The sequence below is a fragment of the Lissotriton helveticus genome, chromosome 5_1 (genome assembly GCF_964261635.1).
Source record: "Lissotriton helveticus chromosome 5_1, aLisHel1.1, whole genome shotgun sequence".
NCBI lineage: Eukaryota > Metazoa > Chordata > Amphibia > Caudata > Salamandridae > Lissotriton > Lissotriton helveticus.
The window spans coordinates 1,957,089,688-1,957,109,510 of NC_136065.1; positions in this window are offsets into that span (position 1 = coordinate 1,957,089,688).

The following is a 19,823-nucleotide window of genomic DNA, read 5'->3' on the forward strand; positions in this document are numbered from 1 at the left end:
TGGAAACCATAACTTGAAAGGTTCCAAAAAACCAATGTATGTGTAATATCTGTGCTGTTACACACATTATTTGGAGCAACAAACTGTATCATTATCCCTATTTTTTTTAAATTATAGCATTGCATATCAACTACATTTCATAACAAGATTAACATTAAATGTGGCATTTCTCTACCAAGTGGACGTTGGCTGACAAATATATCTAAATTTAGAAAAGAGGTCATATTTGTGGTTTTAATATGGTATACGTAGCATTTACAAACGATACACATTTTTAAATATAACCGAACTATAACTTCAAGTTTGTTTAGTTTTTGTCCCAGACTTTGTGTAAAAAAAATTTAATTAAACAATATATGATCTTTTATCATATTTATGTTGTGAATTAACAACACAAAATAAAAGCTGGGAAAAATGACCAATTTCAACGTCAACATTTTCAACCAGGATGCCTATTCAAGATTCTTATTGCTTAAGAGGTTTAAATACATTTTTGAGATATTTGCTTGGCGTGCTGTCATTGACATAAAAAGATGTCTACTGTTGACAAGAACTCTTTGCACACAGCTTAACATGACTGGTTTGTCAACTGTAAATAGAGGGACTGATCACAATGAAAGTGATGCGGTATATTTGAAGTACTAGCAGAATATGTATTAGAATTTAAGGTTAAAAAATATCTTAGTATTTCAGTGGGATACAAAGATTGTATTCTTTGAGAGGTGATTCATAGTATAAATTTTGCAGTACCAAAATGATAAGTAGAAACAAAAATTGCAAAGCATAGACATTGTATGGAAGGAGCACAGGCATAGATCTTTCGGTATCACCCAAATAGTTGTAGAAAATTTTGGGCGACAACCAAATAGAGTGACTTCTCAGGGTAGATTTTCAGGGTTAGATAAGTTGAAAATCAGTAAACAGTAAGGAACTGCATAACACATGAAAAACACACGACTATCTTTCTGATTTGTTCCAGTGTTCCGACCACACAGACAACTAAAATTTCAAATCATTATTATTTTGTGGGAACATGCTGCTAATAAGTCGTGGTGATTTTTGGAAAATCAGATAGCCACAGTGCTATTAAGAGATAGGATCGAACATAAGGCAAGCACCGTATGAGTGATGGAAATAGGTTGCTTTAAATACCTAAAAGCACATAGTAACAAGTGTGGATAATGGCGGTTGGTTTCAAGTTAGGAAATGTGCATTTCAATGTACTTAAAGGGTGAGGTACAAGCAATTTTATATTTCACCATGCACTCACCATTTTTCACTCATGGATATAGAAGCAAAATATCGCTGATGCCAAACAGTAAAGAAGTTAACTTCCTTCATACCAAGAAGAGCACAGGACGACACTTCAGACCATGGTGATGTACAGCCGATTTGCAAAAACAAGATAAGTAACATAGTTACCATGCTTTTTCAAACACATTTGATACAAACGATACCTTGATCAAAAGACATCGAAGACATGTCAACTTGGATGCATTTCACATGAATCCATCGGCGGCACTCATTGCATAGGACGGTGGCAAAACCAGACGAGGTACAATTACATGCACCACAGAAATCTAAGACAGAATCTAAAATTAAATAAAGAGAAACAATGCATCATGAAACGGGGGTACTGTTCAATGAACATATTGAAAGAAGTGATAAACAATCTACAGTTGGGAGACATTGAAAACAATAATAAGTCTTCGATTCATTGCAAACAGCCAAAAACACCTAATACATAAAAAATGTACAGTTCACAATCCAAAAAATACAGCGGCTTTATTTCAAAATAGAATATTGTTGAATAATTCCCTCTAACCTGAGAACTCCATGAGCTTCATTGCAATAAAGAGTCTGTAATCCTCCAGAAAAGCAGCATTTGTTATCTCTTGATGCGGAACAGGATAACCACTTAGGTACGATTCTGCAAACTAAACAAACATCACCGGAAATGAAATTTGGAAAAGTAGGGGAATGTAACCTAGTAAATCTGTAAAAACAATTTACTGTTTTAAATTGGGGAAAAATCCATCAAAGCTCACAAAATAGCGACATTCATATCGTGAAAATAATCTTAAAAAACTTAGTCAAAAACAGAGCAACATACACTTGCATTATCACCAAAGTAAGTTCCACAGTTGGAACTTAATAAGCATAGCTTAACATAAAACCACAGAAGGTAACATAAATAGATGATAACAGTATAGCAAAATTACCAGCATGCAAAAAACACCACAATTGTAGCTGTCCTGTTGCTTGGCGTTACTTTCTACCATTAACTCCCATTGGTCATGATCTTTACAACCGATTGCCTGTAGGAAAGCACTTTACAAACATATCAAAGAGTTATTTTTCATATTTCTTCTACCAACAAAAAAATACAAGATGTAACTAGAATGAACAATTACTATCTTAAAAACATAACTCCCCAGTGTAACAAGACTTCAAGATTTACACAGATTTCAATAACAAGTTAAGTATACTCTTACCTCCAATTTAATAAATGATGATGGTAGCTTGCAACATCAGCAACGATTGAGTCGTACAGAAATAAAAATTTGGACAAAGGTTTCACTATCTGGAAAGAAAAATAGAATGGAAAACAAGTATTGAAATTCAAGTCTTTTTACATACATTTCAGATTTCAAAACTTGTGGAAGGGAAATGCTAGCAGAGGGATTAATAAATTAACAAACATCAGGCATAACATTTATTACATGAAGAACACTTGTAGATAAAATAATTACATTTCACACTCACAATTAGTATCCAATGCATTCCCGTATTGGTGGGACACAGGACAGTCTCTTTTTCAAAAATAGGAAGCTATGAAATTAAGAACAAAATAAATATATTCAATATTCTCACAAAATTGAATAACACAATTATCAGATAAAACAAATCAGATGCAGGAAAGACATAACAGGATTTACCCGGCAAGAAGATGATGGATAATTGCCACTGAATACAGAGGAAGCCACTGTGCAAGACATCAATAAGCACTAAATATTAAAGAAATATAATGACGTGAGAATACCGTCTGAAAATGTACTTTAAAAATGAGTAAAAATAATAAGTTATCTGATGACTTTTTGTTTAAAAGAAAAGTACCTCTGCTCTTCGCATACATAGTCTTGACAGATAAGCATCTATCACCTTCAAAAGTATAAGAAGAAAAACTGTCCATTAAGACTTGCACTAAAATGACAAGCATACAAAAGTACAGTACGTACACTAAAAATTTTATAAAGTAAGCATACCTCGTCACATATCCATTCATTAGGTTTCAAAGTAGCAAACGAAGAATCATATAGTTTATAACTTGAAACTATTGCTTCCAACCTTCCAGTGATAGGTTTATTCCACACATCGAGAACTTGCTTCTTCAAAACACACTCAAATGATAGAGGAGATGGAGGCCATGATGGAGAGATTGTAAGCTGTGCTGTAGACGCAGAAGTGTGTGGTGGAGTTGCTGAGAAACTTGATGGAGATTGTGCAAGCACTACTGGAGACATTGCGAACCGTGCTGGAGACGGGGCGAGCCGTGATGGAGACGGGGCGAGCCGTGATGGAGACGGGGCGAGCCGTGATGGAGACGGGGCGAGCCGTGATGGAGACGGGGCGAGCCCTGCAGGCGATGATGAAAGGTTGCTTGGAGGAGAGACATTTTGCAATTCTTGGGAACTTGATGGTGACAGTCGGAGAGGTGCAGAACATGATGGAAGCTGAGAAGACCAACTATCACTGTTCATTGTGCCTGCAGAAACATTTTTTATAAAACATTACTAACAAGTTCATTCAATAAACACAGTACTATATCGTGTACTTATAACAAATAAAAACATAAAAATTGTTCAGGATACTGAATTCGTCTGTTCTTTACAGTATCGTGTCAAAAACAAATCTGTCCATATCACTTTAAGACGAACATAAAAAAACTGCACCATGATTAGTAGGTGAAGAATGAAAGAAGTGTACTACAGCAAGAAATTACCTGGATTGCTTACATTGTAAGGCCTCAACATGTCCAAATTAAAAGTTCTACTTAATACTGTGTTTTTAGCATTCATTAGCTTTACACGCTTTCCTTTTACTTCAGAAACAGTGTAGGGTCCTGAAAATCTCTGCTCCAAAATGCCGCCTTTTCTGGTGGAACGCCTAGTATTTTGCAATAACACTAACTGTCCTTTTTGAAAGATGTATGGCTGATATTTCTTGCAAAGTCTATTTTTAAATTTGACTTTCTGCCTTTCCTGGCCAACCTCTATATTCTGTTTTGCCTGTTCATGCAAGTCTGCTGTTCTAATTTTCATTTCTGCAACAATGGAGGAATATTCGCTTTCTGATGGTAGTACATACTCTTGCTAATAAAGGAAACATAAAAATTAATAAATGATATTTAATTGCATAGAACTAAAAGTTGACTTCATAAACACAATCTATTAACAAATAAGTAATACTTAGTGTGGAAAGAAAACTAAAATACTACATAGCAAGTTTTGCACACATACCAATTAACAAGTACCAATATTATTTCTACACTTGGAAATCTCATACCTGCTCATCATCAAGCTCACAAGGGAATTTTGGTTCACGACCCAAGTACAGTAGAAAGGGGGAAAATTTCGTGGTGGAATGCGGCTTCGATCGTAATGAAAACAAAACATGGTCCAAATAACGATCCCAATCAGTCTGGTGCTCATTCACGTACTTGGTCAATGTGCTGTACAAAGAAACACGATGTTGCTTATGTGTTTTTAAAAAATAAAAATTCATTATTGGACATTCTTTTCAACAAACATATGTGATTATTACAGACTTAACATACAAAAAAACGTTAATGACGTTTAAAAGAGACACAATATCGAAACGATACAGCAAAGTATGCACAAGTCACAAAAATAAACACCTTGTTTGTGTGATTTTGAGCACATGTCATAAATCATCCGTAGAGCCAGAGTACACATAAAATCGATTGCAGCTCCATATGAATTTTCGAAATCTCATTTTACGGCTTACCTGATTGAGGTATTTTTGGGATACACCACTGCTAACCTATTAAGCCTCTCATTACCACACCCTATCCATTATGAAGTGTAGTAACCTCCCTGTTGCCCCTATCCCTCTCTCTGTAAAGCGATCAGATAACTATAAGATCTTTTGCTCGCTATATAACAATTTAAATAAATGAAGCTACAATTACCTTTTTATGTTGGCATTTGTACGCTCATCTAAACCATTTGTCTGGGGATGATAGGGTGCACTTACAGACCGTTTGATGTTCAACAGCTTACACATGTTAGCATTAACCTGAAAAGAAAAGTTCAGAACTTTCTAAAACAATTGTGCAATACAAGTTAACAATCACAAGGATTACAAAACGACAAACTAGATAATTCACAAATCAGATAAACTATGAGAATACATGAAAACAGGACAACAATGTCAGAAAAAGATACTTTGCTTACCTCGTTCACAAACTCCCGGCCTTGATCTGAGAGGATCCTTTCAGGACTACCATGGCGCAGAAAGATTTCCATAAGTTTCAAAGCAACTTCAGATGCAGTCTTTGTTTTTAAAGGGAATGCCTCAACCCATTTCGATAAATAATCGGTTGCAGTTAAAATATATCTGTATCCAGCAGGAGTTGTTGGTAAGGGGCCCATCAAATCCACTCCTAGAAGCTCCCAAACACGAGTCACCTACAAATAAAACAATTGCAAAAGTATGGAATAAGAAATAGCAAAACATGATTCTGCGGATAGACCTTCAAATATAAAGTATGACTTTTCTTAACATACTTTTATCGGTTTTAACTCGGGGCACTTCATGAGAGATGGCTGTTCCTTTTGACATGCATCACAAAGTTTAATCTGCAAATACATAATTGCGATGCCCAGTTAAACATGATGTCTGATTATAAAAAAACGCTCACATTACAGCAGATCATAGTACAAAAAAAAAGGAAAAAATAAAGAAGATTTACATTCAACATTAGAAATTGAAATTACAGGATACAATAACACTCACCCATTCTTTGATATGAGTTGACATATCTGGCCAAAAAAAACGGGCACTGATGCTTCGCTGTGTCTTATTAATACCGGAATGACCACCAAATGTCGAAGAATGAAATTCATGAAATATATTTCGGGCAGCTTCAGCACCAACAACAACTTTTCTCTTCACATCCTTCAATTTATGGAACAAATGTCCATCTAACGACAAGGAATAAGAAACAAAAACCAAGATTGACCAAACAAGCACTATAGAAATGCAAAGTCAACAAGCAATACAGCACATATTATACACACTTTCGAGCATTGAGAATTAACATTACAAAATAAGATACCTTCACATACGAAGTTTTTGGACATTCGACGCAATGCATGCTTATCAACCTTGGTGAAATCAACTGGATACACATTACGGCTCAAATATGCCAAAAGCTGATTGAACTTTAAGGGATCCATTTCAATTAGCACTAAAAAGACAAAAAAAATTATTTCCAATATGCATAAACAGCATGGGGACGACATTAAAATAAAATGAAACCATCAAAACATCGAGCATGTACAAATGATAACATCAATAGATGCCATACACTGTGAACTTTAAAAAAATACAAAGCCATTAAGGAGATGATAAAGGGAAAATGGCATCATAAAAGATGTCTGACTTTACAGTACAAGAAAATGTGATATACAGAAAGAGATATCTTCGAATTTTTAAAAAGGAATATGAATGTCAAACACTTTCTACGACATTAAACGGCTAATAACACAACATCATTTTATCTCAAAGCTAAAAAATAGAGGCAACATAGAAGGAATGCTACAAAAAGAAGGTTTCAGTATCATTACAGTGTGCTAAGGAAACGTTACTTTCACTATGGCTATGGAAATGACTTCTAATCATAAGACAGCATACTGCTTCAATACGGAGTACATTAATAAGGATGATGATAGCAATAATGACATTCAGAGAGAATCAAATTAGAGCTCACGAAATGAGGTTTCAATAGATTAGTTCTAAAACAAATTCATTTTCTAACATTTTGCTGACACCAGGACATAATTTACATTGACAGCTCATTGAACCACTTAAGTCAATCGATGAAACTTCGAAGAATACTCCGAAAAAAAAAAATTAATGGGCTTAAATATCAGGGTGAGATTACAATGTAAAATGCACTCACCAACTACAAGGAACACAAGAACCGTTTGCCGTGCTCAGAGAAAGCTTATTGAAAACAAGGAAGAGATAGAATACACACTGAAGAGGAACAGACGCCAAACAAGGTTTGGACAGCAGACTGTAAGCAGGGCGGTGACTGTTATACTGTCAGCAGGGCTGCGAGTGTGACCTAGGCAACAGAAAAAAATCACAATTATTAATGTTGTCTCACATATTACAAACGTTGCACAATGAAGGTGTGATCAACAACTAATACTTGATAAAACACTTCCATAAACATCATTAATCACAGACCAGACACATGAGGTGGTTAACAGAAAAAGTAATTTGAGAAGGAATGGTCAGACGCCATTTTCAAAAATACCTAGATGCGTCACCGTTTTGAAATAATTCACACATTGGTGGGGTAAATAGAATTAAAGTTGAACAAATGCAATGCAAGCAGACGCAAAGCACAATATTATTTGATATTTTTTGATGGCTGCATTTTCAAACAAGCAGTGGTAATGCAATAGGTCTCGCATTAGAAAATATGGAGCTATTGGTCTTGTGAATGACAAATAATTCAATTATGTCTTGCTTTTTAAAATAGCTACATGGATAGCTTTGACATTTGCAAAGCCAATTGTTTTAAATTTTAAGAATGTGACACTTGTAGCATTTGGAATGCAACTAGTTTTTTAGTTACGTGACTTTGATGCCAGCTCTGGGCGTTAGGCCACATATCTAGAGAGTACGACAGTGCAGCAGAGAAAAGACACAGCACGCACACGCCCACCACAATTATGCCTTGAGCACGCCTTGGAAGAGACTCTGGAGGACACTAGCGTTTACAGTCAAGGCTAAAATCGTGCACCGTTCTCTACCACTGGTTAGGCATTCGCTGCTACCAAAAAGGCGCCATTCCGAAGAGTAACTCGATGCGTCACAGTATAAGAAAAAAATATGGGTGGGGTCCATAGAATTCCATAAGCAGATAGGAACTGCAAGCACATGCACGACATTTATTTTCAATTTGTGAGGAATAGAACTTAAACACAGTAAAGTTTGGAGTTTTAAAGTAACTCGATGCGTCACAGTTTAAGAAAAAAATATGGGTGGGGTCCATAGAATTCCATAAGCAGATAGGAACTGCAAGCACATGCACGACATTTATTTTCAATTTGTGAGGAATAGAACTTAAACACAGTAAAGTTTGGAGTTTTAAAGTAACTCGATGCGTCACAGTTTAAGAAAAAAATATGGGTGGGGTCCATAGAATTCCATAAGCAGATAGGAACTGCAAGCACATGCACAACATTTATTTTCAATTTGTGAGGAATAGAACTTAAACACAGTAAAGTTTGGAGTTTTAAAGCAGAAACTATTACAAGTAACTATTACGCTGGCTGCAGAAGCACCGTGATGGGGCCACATAAACGACAGAGCACGCACACGCCCACCACAATTAGGCCGAAGAGTAACTCGATGCGTCACAGTTTAAGAAAAAAATATGGGTGGGGTCCATAGAATTCCATAAGCAGATAGGAACTGCAAGCACATGCACGACATTTATTTTCAATTTGTGAGGAATAGAACTTAAACACAGTAAAGTTTGGAGTTTTAAAGTAACTCGATGCGTCACAGTTTAAGAAAAAAATATGGGTGGGGTCCATAGAATTCCATAAGCAGATAGGAACTGCAAGCACATGCACGACATTTATTTTCAATTTGTGAGGAATAGAACTTAAACACAGTAAAGTTTGGAGTTTTAAAGTAACTCGATGTGTCACAGTTTAAGAAAAAAATATGGTTGGGGTCCATAGAATTCCATAAGCAGATAGGAACTGCAAGCACATGCACGACATTTATTTTCAATTTGTGAGGAATAGAACTTAAACACAGTAAAGTTTGGAGTTTTAAAGCAGAAACTATTACAAGTAACTATTACGCTGGCTGCAGAAGCACCGTGATGGGGCCACATAAACGACAGAGCACGCACACGCCCACCACAATTAGGCCGAAGAGTAACTCGATGCGTCACAGTTTAAGAAAAAAATATGGGTGGGGTCCATAGAATTCCATAAGCAGATAGGAACTGCAAGCACATGCACGACATTTATTTTCAATTTGTGAGGAATAGAACTTAAACACAGTAAAGTTTGGAGTTTTAAAGTAACTCGATGCGTCACAGTTTAAGAAAAAAATATGGTTGGGGTCCATAGAATTCCATAAGCAGATAGGAACTGCAAGCACATGCACGACATTTATTTTCAATTTGTGAGGAATAGAACTTAAACACAGTAAAGTTTGGAGTTTTAAAGCAGAAACTATTACAAGTAACTATTACGCTGGCTGCAGAAGCACCGTGATGGGGCCACATAAACGACAGAGCACGCACACGCCCACCACAATTAGGCCGAAGAGTAACTCGATGCGTCACAGTTTAAGAAAAAAATATGGGTGGGGTCCATAGAATTCCATAAGCAGATAGGAACTGCAAGCACATGCACGACATTTATTTTCAATTTGTGAGGAATAGAACTTAAACACAGTAAAGTTTGGAGTTTTAAAGTAACTCGATGCGTCACAGTTTAAGAAAAAAATATGGGTGGGGTCCATAGAATTCCATAAGCAGATAGGAACTGCAAGCACATGCACGACATTTATTTTCAATTTGTGAGGAATAGAACTTAAACACAGTAAAGTTTGGAGTTTTAAAGTAACTCGATGCGTCACAGTTTAAGAAAAAAATATGGTTGGGGTCCATAGAATTCCATAAGCAGATAGGAACTGCAAGCACATGCACGACATTTATTTTCAATTTGTGAGGAATAGAACTTAAACACAGTAAAGTTTGGAGTTTTAAAGCAGAAACTATTACAAGTAACTATTACGCTGGCTGCAGAAGCACCGTGATGGGGCCACATAAACGACAGAGCACGCACACGCCCACCACAATTAGGCCGAAGAGTAACTCGATGCGTCACAGTTTAAGAAAAAAATATGGTTGGGGTCCATAGAATTCCATAAGCAGATAGGAACTGCAAGCACATGCACGACATTTATTTTCAATTTGTGAGGAATAGAACTTAAACACAGTAAAGTTTGGAGTTTTAAAGCAGAAACTATTACAAGTAACTATTACGCTGGCTGCAGAAGCACCGTGATGGGGCCACATAAACGACAGAGCACGCACACGCCCACCACAATTAGGCCGAAGAGTAACTCGATGCGTCACAGTTTAAGAAAAAAATATGGGTGGGGTCCATAGAATTCCATAAGCAGATAGGAACTGCAAGCACATGCACGACATTTATTTTCAATTTGTGAGGAATAGAACTTAAACACAGTAAAGTTTGGAGTTTTAAAGCACAAACTATTACAAGTAACTATTACGCTGGCTGCAGAAGCACCGTGATGGGGCCACATAAACGACAGAGCACGCACACGCCCACCACAATTAGGCCGAAGAGTAACTCGATGCGTCACAGTTTAAGAAAAAAATATGGGTGGGGTCCATAGAATTCCATAAGCAGATAGGAACTGCAAGCACATGCACGACATTTATTTTCAATTTGTGAGGAATAGAACTTAAACACAGTAAAGTTTGGAGTTTTAAAGCACAAACTATTACAAGTAACTATTATACTGGCTGCACAAGCACCGTGATGGGGCCACATAAACGATAGAGCACGCACACGCCCACCACAATTAGGCCTAGAGCACGCCTTGGAAGAGACTCTGGAGGACACCAGCGTTTACAGTCAAGGCGCCATTCCGAAGAGTAACTCGATGCGTCACAGTTTAAAAAAAAAAAATATGGGTGGGGTCCATAGAATTCCATAAGCAGATAGGAAATGCAAGCACATGCACGACATTTATTTTCAATTTGTGAGGAATAGAACTTAAACACAGTAAAGTTTGGAGTTTTACAGCAAAAACTATTACAAGTAACAAAGGGGAACATGGCGGACATACATGCAGAAATCTACTATTATGCTGGCTGCCATCGAAAAACGTCGAAAAATAATTCTAAATTTCGGTATGTGGCGCATTAGTAAAAGTGAAATGGGTTTTAGCCGCCGACAAGAAAACACAGACGTGTGGCGCATTAGTAAAAGGAACATTTCGGTATGTGGCGCATTAGTAAAAGGAACATGGCTTTTAGACGCCGACAAGAAAACACAGACGTCGATCAATAATTCAATATGCGCACTACTAAAAGGAACATTTAATAACTAAAAATTTACTATAACAATCACTAGAGCAATGACAACATTTAAAAAAAAGAAGGAGCAATTACTAACAGGAACATTTAATACAGAACAACCACAATACCAAGAACAAGTATAAAGCAGCAAAACACAAGAGCAGAGGAAAGACTCACCGCTGAACAGCTTAAAAAGAATTTCACGAACAACGTCGTGGGATTATATACACAACAGAATTAGATGATTGGTTAAATAGAAGTGCAAGTAAACGTAAGCCTGCGATATGATTGGATGGACCGTGATTCTGAAATGTGATTGGCCTGTGACGAATGTGCGCAGATAAGGGGGTACAATGAATTATAACATACGTAGTGAAACGTCATGGAAACGTCACTGCGCATGCGCAATGTCTGTACGCATGCGCACAAACAGGGGGGGGACACTCAGCCACGGGGGACGTTGGAACATGGAACACCTGTTATGAAAAAGAAACCATCTCAATAAAGGCTGAGACACTGTTACCACCTCGTTAGATCCTGGTGTTCAGTGCTCACCCCTCCCCCCCCATTACACACCCACAACCGGGGACTTACCAATGGAAACCCCAGCACAACCATTCACCTCCCTACCACGTGGTGTTTTAAGAACGTAAATGGCCCCTTGTGCACAACCAATACACAGTGCTTTAAATGGGCACTTCTCAGTGTTCTCCAATTGGGGCGTCTCCTTATGACAATACATTAGCGGTACTCGTAGTGGCATGCTGGGGTCAGGCTCTCGGACATGGACGTGTGAAAGTCAATGGCGAGTGTATTCCAGAGGCAGCTTGCTCCAGCATCCTTCCACTCTAACTGACAGCACAACAGGAATAAGGACATGTGGCTTGAAGGCTAGAGCTTCCAACGCTGGAACTGTCACGCTGTCAGTTATAGTCAGGGCCACTGGAATCATGCAGCAGTAGAGGGCCAAATTAAGCAGCAGGGTTGAGTAAATCATGCGGCAAAAAAGGCAAATTATGTGGCGCATTTTGTGATAGTATTACTTCATTAATTGTCACTTTTAAACTTAACACTGCCTGGGCATTAGTTGCACCTCTAAAGTACCAAATGTAGCAATAAGCAACAGAGAGGTGACCAGTACATCTTTGCCAAGGGCCCAGCACTGCACAGTAACACGTGTCGCTGTGTTTTAAGTAAGTTTTGAACCATTTCAGCTAGAATTTTTTTTTTGTTAAAAGCTGCAGATTATGGATATGATGGACTATGTGGCAAATCTATAATCAGGCAAAAATCGCTGATGCTGCACACGCACATAAATGCAGTGGCTCTGGTTATAGTGTAAGGTTGCAGAGCTGGAATACACCCACCATTGTCTGACAGAGTGCCTAACACCCTTCGGCCAAGTTCGACTTGTGTGTGCAAGGCACAATTGATACTTTTTTGCAGTTATATATAGCGCAAACTTGTATGTAGGGCATTAAAGCGCTTCACATAAGAAGCAGAAGTTCTAGATGAAAGCATACTTTTTTGTTTTTATGGCACAGGGAAGTAAATCTCAAGAGTCATCTCTACATTCAGTGATTTTCATAAAAACAAAAAAGTATGCTTTCACGTAAAACTTCTGCTTCTCATGTAAAACACTTTAATGCCCTCGGGAAGAGTTTGCGCTATATAAAACAAATAAAATACCAATTACTCCCTGCACCTATGAGCTGAACTTGACCAAAGGGCACTTTACATTGAAGAATAAAATGCTGCTATTGTATATGCCTGCCTCGAAGCCACGCCCCCAGATCGTCCCATTCCAGAGCCACCCCAATCAATTTGGTGAGTACCGGCACTTCTCTGTTTCCATTTAAAGCACTGAATAAAGATATGATACCACAATGGAGAGCTAAGCTTATAGTGATCGACGCACCACATAATGGGACATGCCACTACTAGAAGAGTTCTGCCAATTCTACAGACTATCAACACACAACACCCTTAGATATGGCACTCCCAGAGGAGTTCTGCCAACCGTACAGACCATTGGCAGATCACACCCTGAAATATGGCAACCCAGGAGGAACTCTGACAATTCAACAGGCCATCGACGAGCCACACCCTAAGACTTGGCATGGAATGAGGCACTCTTCTAATCCTACAGACAATCTGCATATGACACCCTGGAACATCTCAAAGAAACTCCTAGAGTCCTACAGGCCATTGATGCACAACACCTTCAGAAATAGCACTCAAGAGGAGCTCTACCAATCCTACAGACCATCGGCGTACCACACCCTGGGATATCTCAAAGGAACTCCGACAGTCCTAAAGGCCATTGATGCACAACACCCTCAGAAATAGCACTCCAAGAGGAGCTCTGCCAATCCTACAGACCATCGACACAGAATACCCTTAGAAATAGCACTCCATGAGGAGCTCTGCCATTTCAACAGGCCATCGACAAACTACACCATAAGACATGTCAAGAAAAGAGACACTCTTCCAATCCTACAGACCATCGACGGATCATACCCTGCAAGGTAAACAACCTTTACAACAAAACGTTTTCCCCGCAGGGAATTATAACGCGGTTGTTACAACAACTGTGTTATAATTCCGCATACCATTACTCCGCAAGTCGGAACAACGACTGGCAAAGGGGGGAGAAGGTGTTGGATTTGAAATCCAACATCTTCCCTAGTGTCCGCACCAAGTGTCCGCAAAGACTGGAGTTGGTATAGTAAATTAGACTATTCCAACATTCAGCGCCCCCCCTCCGCAAGTCGTTGTTACGACCTGCGGGGAAATGGTATGCGGAATTACAACGCGGTCGTTGTAACAACCTCGTTGTAATCCCCTGCTGGGAAAAAGACTGCGGGATAATGAGGCATATTCACCCTGGAATAAGCCACCCTTAGGGAAACTCAGCCAATCCTGCAGCCCATCAACAAGCTACAACCTAAGACAAGGTATGGAAATAGACAGTCCGCCAATCCTTCAGACCATCAGCAAACCAGACCCTATTACATTGCCCCCCAGGAGAAGCTCTGCTAATACTACAGGCCACAGACGAGATATGCCTGAAAACATGGCACAGGAAGAGGTACTCTGCCAATTCTACAGGCCATCGACCTACCACACCCTTGGTGGTAAGTCACAAGTCAAAGACAGCACATTCAAAGGCATACATAAAAACTCGTTATTACACTCAGAACCTCTGTTTACCCCACACACAGTGCATGGACACACCACATCCTTTGGATACGAGGACAGGGCTTGCAAAGCTCTTGACACACAAAGGGGGACAAACCACACCCTAGGCCATGCAAGACTAAACGGGTCTCTCTCTATCCCACAAATAGGGTGTGGAAGAACACTGCCGGGAGGGAGCTCAGACATCAGAGTATTGCTGGGAGGGAGTTAACACTGCAGGGCACTGCTGAGAGGTGGCTCACACTGCAGGGCATCACTGGGGGAGGCTTACACTGCAGGGTGGTACTGAGGAGAGTCTCATACTTCAGGCGCTGCTGGGAGGGAGCTCACACTTCAGAGTACTGATGAGACGGAGTTTACACTGCACAACACTGCTGAGGAGAGGCTCAGGGCAGAACGCTGTTGAGAACAGACCGTCTGTAGGCTGCTGATGTGTGCGAGCTCACACTTCAGAGTATTGCTGAGAGAGAGTTGTTCACACTGCATAGTATCGTTAAAAGGAAGATCACACTGAAGGGCACTGCTTGGAGGGAGCTCACACAACACTGTCGCAGAGAGGAGGCCCACACAGCAGTACCCCACTGAGAGGAGGCCCACATTGCAGGGCGCCTCTGTGTGGGAGTTCACACTTCAGAGTATTGCTGAGTGGGTGTTCACACTGCAAAGCACTGCTGAGGGGAGGGTAGTGGCAGGGTACTGCTGAGAGGAGGCTCACACTGCAGGGAGCTGCTGAGAGGAGGCTCACTGCAGGGAGCTGCTGAGCGGAGGCTCACACTACAGGGTGCTGCTGTGAGGGCGCTCACACTTCAGAGTATTGCTGAGCGTGAGTTTACACTGCACAGCTATGCTCTGGGAGGCTAAGGGCAGGGTGCTGCTGAGATGTGGCTCACACTGCAGTACTGAGAGGAGAATAACACTGGGGAGCTGCTGTGTGGGAGATCACATTTCAGAATATTGCTGAGAGAAAGTTCACACTGTAGGGCATAGCTAAAATGAATATCACACTGCAGGGCGCTGCTTGGAGGGAGCTCACACAACACTATTGCAGAGAGGAGGCCCACACAGCAGTACCCCTCTGAGAGGAGGCCCACATAGCTGGGCGCTGCTGTGTCAGAGCTTCACACTTCAGAGTATTGCTGAGTGACAGTTCACACTGCACAGCACTGCTGAGAAGAGGCTCACACTGCAGCTTGCTGCTGGGAGGTAGCGTCCTTTCAAGGCGCCTTCTAGTGTGAGCCTACTCTTATCAGCGCCCTGCAGTGTGAACTCCCTCTCAGCAATACTCTGAAGTGTGAGCTCCCATACAGCAGCATCCTGTGGTGTAAGCCTCCTCTCAGCGGGGTACTGCTGTGTGAGCCTCCTCTCAGCAATACGGTGAAGTGTGAGCCTCATCTTAGCGGGGCCCTGTAGTATGAGCTTCCTCTCAGCAGGACCCTGTAGTGTGAGCCTCCTCTTAGCGGGACCCTGTAGTATGAGCTTCCTCTCAGCGGGGCCCTGTAGTGTGAGCCTCTTCTTAGCGGGACCCTGTAGTATGAGCTTCCTCTCAGCGGGGCCCTGTAGTATGAGCTTCCTCTCAGCGGGGCCCTGTAGTGTGAGCCTCTTCTTAGCGGGGTCCTGTAGTGTGAGCCTCTTCTTAGCGGGGCCTTGTAGTGTGAGCCTCTTCTTAGCGGGTCCCTGTAGTATGAGCCTCCTCTCAGCGGGGCCCTGTAGGGTGAGCCTATTCTTAGTGGGTCCCTGTGTTATTTCCTTCCTCTGAGCCGGGCCTTGCAGCATGAGCCTCCTCTTAACAGGGCCCTGTAGTGTGAGCCTCCTCTTAGCAGGGCCCTATAGTGTGAGCCTGATTTCAGCACTGCTGGGAGGGAGCTCGCACTTCAGAGTATTGTTCATAGGGAGTTTACACTGCAGGGCACCGCTGAGAGGAGGCTCACACTGCAGGGTGCTGCTGTGTGGGAGCTCACACTTCAGTGTATTGCTGAGAGAGAGTGCACACTGCAGGGCACGGCGAGGAGGAACGTTACACTGCAGGGCACAGCTGTGTGGGAGCTTCCACTACAGTACATTGCTGAAAGGGAGTTCACACTGTAGGGTTCCCCTGTGTTGGACCCGGCCTCATGGCGTGGTCCTACCCCTCCCGCATGGCGGGCCCAGGACGACATCAGCCCTCCTCCGGACCTCGGGCGGCCCCTTCGGCCCGACCCCGCACGCCCCAACACCACAGATCCGGCTATCATCCCGGATCCCCATCCCCGGCCTGGCTCCAGCGTAGGCCCATCACGACCTAAGCACGAGGCCGTGCCCGACGCCATCTTGGGTCCCCCACGTCACGACCACGTGGCCTTGGCCCAGGCCCAGACCCCAGCGAAGCCCCGACATCGAGGCACCAAGATCCACCCAGGTGGTCGAGTGGCCACTCGACAGATCCCGGAGGGAGAGGGGTTTCGATGGCCCTCCAGCCGTCCCCGGACGCCTGGTATCGATCGCCCTCCGGCCTCCCTGGGCGCTGGCTCCACCCCCCTGCTGGGTGTCTGGACACCATCATCCCGGCCCCTCTGACCCCCAGGCGAGAGGGTCCGGACATCAAAGGACCTCCCTCCTATATCTGGGCCAGCCCCGGAGTAGGACGCCAGTTGTATCCTGGACTGGAAGCCCTGCTGACGCTGTCACGGCCGACACCAGACGAACTCATCTCCGGTAACCTGAACCATCTGAGAGCCTGCTGGCGCTGCCGGGGCCTACCTTGCTGAACCATCCGAAAGCCTGCTGGCGCTGCCGTGGCCTACCTTGCTGAACCATCCGAGAGCCTGCTGGCGCTGCCGCGGCCTACCTTGCTGAACCATCTGAGAGCCTGCTGGCGCTGCCGCGGCCTATCTTGCTGAAACCATTTGTAAGCCTGCTGGCGCTGCCGCGGCTCGAACCTCTCGGAACCCCCCCCAGCTCGAGGTTTGAGAGCTGTGCGCAGGGTATCCCTTCCTCCGCCCAGAAGCTAGACTGTCCCGCTACCTTACCCCCCTTCTCGAGACTTTACGGATCCCTCAATCCGCCTGTATATACTGCCAAGAACCCGCAACCTTTATTACTTATAAAAGCTTGAGAACTTGACCTCCTGTGTGGTGTCCGTTTGTAGTATTGTGATTACTCTGCTGTACGATCCTAGGAGAGGGCCCTCATCCAGGAGGCCTCTCGGTAACGCTCGGCTACGTCTCGACGGAGAGGTGGACCTAGGGGTGGTCCGGCAGACATCTTCTGCCTCCCCCGGGGTCGCCTTTCTAACATTGGTGGCAAGCGCCGGGATCCGAGCCCACGCAGATCGTACAGAGAGTGATTCACTCGCTACCAAGAAAAACCCACTGCGACCATGAGCACACAATTCCAGAAAGAGAAAATGGAAGACTACAGTCACAAGGAGCTAAAGCAATTCTGCAAAGAACTGGGCATCGCTACCACTGGCTTAAGCACCAAAGAAGACTTTAAATCGGCCCTACAGGCCTGGGTGGACGCCGGCGAGGTGCCACCTCCGAGTGAAGATAACTCGGGCCCGAACGGAGGCCCGGAGGCTGAGGTGAACCCAGCGGGAGGGAGACCCGCAACCCCAGACACGGGCCTCTCCCACGAAGACGCCCGAGAACGAGAGAGGAACCGGCTCCACGAGTTGGATCTGGCTCGACTCCGACAAGAAGGAGAAATCCAACTGGCAGAACGGAAGCTAGCCCTCGAGGAGAAAAAACTCATGCTCGAGCACGAGCGCGTCCTCAAAGAAATGGAACTTAAAGCCAAGGCAAACGAGTCTGCCATCGCCGGGGGTAAGACCTCACCCCCGCCGGTGGACACGAAGGTGCACATACCCAAGGATGTCGTCAAGGAGTACTATAAGAACGACGACATCCAACAGTGGTTCAAAGCCTACGAGGTCGCCATGACCGCTCATCGAGTACCCCTCAAGGACTGGGGCGCCGGCCTGTGGGGGAAGTTTATCAACGAAGGGAGAGACGCCCTGCTGGAACTCCCTGATACCGAGATGACCTCGTACGAGCACATGAAGACCGCCCTCCTCACTCGCTACGGACTCACCCCCGAGATGTACCGGCAGCGATTCCGAGACTGCAAAAAAATCCCCGGTACCACTTGGGTGGAGTACGTGAACTTTTACAGCAGAGCCTTCGAGGGGTGGATCAGAGGCTGCCAGGTCACCACCTACCAGCAGTTGGTCGACCTCATTCTATGGGAACATCTGTCCAATAACTGTTTCGTCGAACTCCGGCAGCACCTCCTCGACAGCAAATTGACTGAGCCACGAAAACTCGCTGTCGAGGCGGATCGATGGGCGAGCACCCGAGTTCCCCGGAGCACGATGGGAGACTACGGCCGGGGATCCCCGGGGAACCACCGACCACGAGGCGGCGGAGTAGGCCAGAGCCGGGGACGGGACGCCCCCCAGGGGTCCTCCCCTACTTCCACGTCGCCATCCCTGGGCCAGAGAGGGGGCCCCCCAGCCAGACCGGGGCCCCGCCCAAACGTTACGTGTCATAGGTGCCAGCGACAAGGTCATTATGCGAATGACCCCCTCTGCCTGATGAACCAGCGACCCGGCACCACCGGGCCCCCAGCCCACCAGATCGTGGCAGCTGCCCTGGGTGAAGAAAGAAGTGAGGAAGAGGACGACGACCACGAACAGGCCGAGTGGGAGCCCGCCGCCATGACCTTAGCATGCCTGGGTACCCACGACCTGATCCCGCGAGGTCCGATCCCCGGCAACACCCAGAAATACCGCCAGTGGGTCACCGTCAATGGTCGCCGGACCGAAGCCCTCCGTGACACCGGAGCCAGCGTGACAGCGGTCCGCTGCCATCTGGTGACCCCAGAACAGATCCTTCCTAACGTCCTGTGCCCAGTCCGGTCCGCAGATAACTCAGAGACCTTGTGCCAGATGGCCCGCATCCCCTTCGAGTGGGGAGGAGTGTCGGGCATGCTGAAAGTGACTGTCCGCGACGATGCCCCCGTGGACTGCCTCCTTGGGAATGACCTGGAAAGTTCCCCATGGGCTGGCGTCGAACGAAGAGAGCACCTGGGGATGCTAGGCCTTCCCGAATGGGTCTGTGCGACCACCCGCTCCATGTCCGCCCGAGCCTCCACCCCAGCGGGGGGAGCTCCGACCGAGGAACCAGAGTGGCCCGCACCTCCGCCACCCGTCGGCCCAGAGGACGCCGACCCCGAACACGGCCCCCCA